This window comes from Aegilops tauschii, chromosome 3, assembly GCF_002575655.3.
Source record: "Aegilops tauschii subsp. strangulata cultivar AL8/78 chromosome 3, Aet v6.0, whole genome shotgun sequence".
Lineage (NCBI taxonomy): Eukaryota > Viridiplantae > Streptophyta > Magnoliopsida > Poales > Poaceae > Aegilops > Aegilops tauschii.
Genome location: NC_053037.3, coordinates 92,132,144 through 92,137,016, shown reverse-complemented (window position 1 = coordinate 92,137,016; position 4,873 = coordinate 92,132,144).

Below are 4,873 nucleotides of genomic sequence, written 5' to 3'. Positions count from 1 at the left end.
CCGAATACCCTCAAAACCAGTTTTGCCATGAGTGTCCACCATATCTACCTATGGATTGAGTAAGATCCTTCAAGTAAGTTGTGTGCAAGCAATAAAAAATTGCTCTCTAAATATGTATGATTTATTAGTGTGGAGAAAATAAGCTTTATACGATCTTGTGATGTGGAAGAAATAAAAGCGACGGACTGCATAATAAAGGTCCATGTCACAAGTGGCAATATAAAGATACTTTCTTTTGCATTAAGATTTCGTGCATCCAACCATGAAAGCGCATGACAACCTCCGCTTCCCTCTGCGAAGGGCCTATCTTTTACTTTTGTCTTATTCCTTATGCAAGAGTCATAGTGATCTTCACCTTTCCTTTTTACATTTTATCCTTTGGCAAGCACATTGTGTTGGAAAGATCCTGATATATATATATCCAATTGGATGTAAGTTAACATGAATTATTATTGTTGACATTACCCTTGAGGTAAAAGGTTGGGAGGCGAAACTATTAAGCCCCTATCTTTTCTATGTCCGATTAAAACTCCATACCCATAAGTATTGCATGAGTGTTAGCAATTGTGAAAGACCAAATGATAGTTGAGTATGTGGACTTGCTGAAAAGCTCTTATATTGACTCTTTCCGATGTTATGATAAATTGCAATTGCTTCAATGACTGAGATTATAGTTTGTTAGTTCTCAATGAAGTTTCTGATTCATACTTTACATTGTGAGTAGATTATTACTTGAGCATAAGAAATCATATGAAAATATATATATATATGTTGCTATTATAAGAATGATCATGATGCCCTCATGTCCGTATTTTATTTTATCGACACCTCTATCTCTAAACATGTGGACATATTTATCGTTATTGGCTTCCGCTTGAGGACAAGCGAGGTCTAAGCTTGGGGGAGTTGATACGTCCATTTTGCATCATGCTTTTATATCGATATTTATTGCATTATGGGCTATTATTACACATTATGTCACAATACTTATGCCTATTCTCTCTTATTTTGCAAGGTTTACATGAAGAGGGAGAATGCCGGCAGCTAGAATTCTGGGCTGGAAAAGGAGCAAATATTAGAGACCTATTCTGCACAACTCCAAAAGTCCTAAAACTCCACGGAAGTCATTTTTGGAATTAATAAAAAATACTGTGCGAAGAAAATACCAGAGGGGGCCCACACCCTGGCCACGAGGGTGGGGGTGTGCCCTACCCCCTGGGTGCGCCCCCTGCCTCGTGGGCCCCCTGGCAGGCCTTCGGTGCCCATCTTCTGCTATATGAAGTCTTTCGTCCGAGAAAAAAAATCATAAGCAAGCTTACGGGAAGAAACTCCGCCGCCACGAGGCAGAACCTTGGCGGAACCAATCTAGGGCTCCGGCAGAGCTGTTCTGCCGGGGAAACTTCCCTCCGGGAGGGGGAAATCATTGCCATCGTCATCACCAACGATCCTCCCATCGGGAGGGGGTCAATCTCCATCAACATCTTCACCAGCACCATCTCCTCTCAAACCCTAGTTCATCTCTTGTATCCAATCTTTATCCCAAAGCCTCAGATTGGTACCTGTGGGTTGCTAGTAGTGTTGATTACTCCTTGTAGTTGACGCTAGTTGGTTTATTTGGTGGAAGATCATATGTTCAGATCCATTATGCATATTAATACCCCTCTGATTATGAACATGAATATGCTTTGTGAGTAGTTACGTTTGTTCCTGAGGACATGGGAGAAGTCTTGCTATAAGTAGTCATGTGAATTTGGTATTCGTTCGATATTTTGATGAGATGTACGTTGTCTTTCCTCTAGTGGTGTTATGTGAACGTCGACTACATGACACTTCACCATTGTTTGGGCCTAGAGGAAGGCATTGGGAAGTAATAAGTAGATGATGGGTTGCTAGAGTGACAGAAGCTTAAACCCTAGTTTATGCGTTGCTTCGTAAGGGGCTGATTTGGATCCATATATTTCATGCTATGGTTAGGTTTACCTTAATACTTATTTGGTAGTTGCGGATGCTTGCAATAGGGGTTAATCATAAGTGGGATGCTTGTCGAAGAAAGGACAATACCCAAGCACCGGTCCACCCACATACCAAATTATCAAAGTAACGAACACGAATCATATGAGCGTCATGAAAACTAGCTTGATGATAATTCCCATGTGTCCTCGGGAGCGTTTTCCTTCATATAAGAGTTTGTCTAGGCTTGTCCTTTGTTACAAAAAGGATTAGGCCATCTTGCTGCACCTTATTTACTTTCATTACTTGTTACCCGTTACAAATTATCTTATCACAAAACTATCTGTTACCGATAATTTCAGTGCTTGCAGAGAATACCTTGCTGAAAACCGCTTATCATTTCCTTCTGCTCCTCGTTGGGTTCAACACTCTTACTTATCGAAAGGACTACGATAGACCCCCTATACTTGTGGGTCATCAATGACTGCTAAGTGGAAGGAGTTCATGGCGCTGCTCCAGGTTCGTGATGAGGGGCTCGACACGCCCGTTGGTGTTCGCCCTCATGCCAACCCCGAGTCAGCGAGCAAAAACAAGCTTCAGCCCTACTTTGTTGAGAAGAAGCTTCCCAGTGGCAAGAAGGCATGGGTGCTGAACCCATTGCTTGACATCATGCACCGGATCTTCCGCAATTCCCTCTTTCCGCGCATTGGTGACAAGGATAAGGTGCATGCTTATCTCGTGGATATGATGCTCATCTGTGAGGAGGTGCGTCTCGCTCAGATGCAACCACTTGATGTCTCACATATCATGTGGTGTGAGCTACGGTTTGCGGTGTTCAACCGTAAGGTACCCATCTATGGACCTTACCTGTTTCACTTGATCTCGAGGACTTGGGAGCAGCTCTATCCCAATGATGAGTTTGTTGCCCCCGGCTAGATTCATCATGAGCCCATCAAGCTCCGCATCAAGAGCCAGTGGGCTAACATCACTACCCGTGCTGAGGCAGAGGCTGCTAAGATGGACGTGGATGAGGATGAGATTGAGGAGGAGGAAGCGGATGAGGACAGCTCTGATGGTTACTCGCCTTCATCTTCTAAGCCCACCTGGGCTATGAAGCTGAAGAACAAGATGAAGGCTTTGTTCTGCATGCAGGCCAAGGGACAGTACAGGTCTCATGTTGCTCAGAAGGAGAGTCGCCGGCGCGACAAGAGGATCTTGAGGACGTTCGGCGAGCAGGTTTCAAGCAGGTCCGAGAAGCACATAACTCCAGAGGCTAAATGGATGGTGAAGCAGGGCTACCAGTGGACTGAATCTGAGGAGGAGACCATTCTCACTGCCGAGACCGACGAGGAGCGTGACGAGTGATCACTTCAGCCTGAGCTACCACCTGTGTCGTAGGTGTCCTCTCTGCGTTTTTGGTGTCTCGATGCCAAAGGGGGAGAGAGTGTAGGGTTTGCCAGTCTTGTGTCGTGTTGTTTCACTTTGTCGCTTTGCTTTCGTTCTGTTGAACCTCGTTTGCTTTGCTTTGGTTTGTGCTCGTGAGACCAAGTTCTCTATCATATGGTGTAAGACATATGCACTCTAGCGTATTTTATTGTCTTTCATGCTTAGTAGCCCGTGAGCCTATGCTATCCTGTGCTTGTTACTTTATGCTCACATTTATTATCTTGCCTCCCTGCTTAGTGTTAGTTATTTTGTTGCAAGATATGCCTCGTCTATAAAATATAGGGGGAGTGTTGATCCTAGTATGTGTGTTGTGCAGTCCAAAGCAATTCTCTAGAGTGCACACATCTAGGGGGAGCCCGTCTATATTTTATAGATGTTGGGTTTGCCTATGTTTTATTTTATTTCCCTATGTGCAAATCCCGTATTGTCATCAATCCGCCAAAAAGGGGGAGATTGTAAGGGCATATTTATCCCTAAGTGGTTTTGGTGATTGATGACAATGCTTTTGCAGACTAATCGTGTTCATTGAGCATTTCAGATATCTCATGTTTAGGAACAAGACGATTCGTTGCCCCTCGGAGTCTAGTGAAGACGGAGTTTTCCCTACTTTTCTTTTCGGTGGACTTGAGTCATAGGAAAGCTGTACTATTAAGAGGGGGTCCGCTTTGGAAAGGTTGGATGGAATCATCACGTACACGTCTGTTCCTTTTGCACCACCTTTCCTTTGGCTCTTTGGAGCATCCTCCGATTTTCCGTGTCTCTGCAAAATGAAGGACTCCTAGTGTTGTTGTGCCGGGGCATGCGGTAGTACTGCTCATGGGAGCGGTAGTACCGTAGGCCCTTGCGGTAGTACCGGCCAGGGACGCTGTAGTACCGCAGGCCCTTGTGGTAGTACCGCTCCACGGGCGTGGTAGTACCGTGGCCTTAGGCCGGGCACAGCAGCACGAGCGGAAGTAGGGGCGGATGTAACTTTTTACATCCGCGCCCTACGCGGTAGTACCGCTCCAGGTTTGCGGTAGTACCGCGTCGGATTTTTGCACGGATCAAACTCAGCGGAAGTAGCCACGGATGTAATTTTATATGTCCGTGCCTTCCCAGCCTAGACAAACCCTGCCTTGCGGTAGTACCGCAAGGGGGAGCGGTAGTACCGCTCCGGCGGTTCTACCGCTCTTTGCTTCAACGCATCAGGGCTGAGCTAGCCCCTGCCGCGCATACGGTAGTACCGCAGGCCCTTGCGGTAGTACCACATGTCTGGTGCGGTAGTACCACAAGTCGCGGGCTGAGTAAGTGGATAACGGTTGGATTTGTCCTATCACTATAAAAGGGGGGTCTTCTTCTCCGAGTTGACCACCTCTTCCATCCCCAAGCTCCATTGTTTCTCTAAGCTCCATTTTCGCCCGATCTCTCTCCCTAGCTAATCAAACTTGTTGATTCTCTAGGGATTGGTTGAGAAGGCCCCGATCTACACTTCCACCAA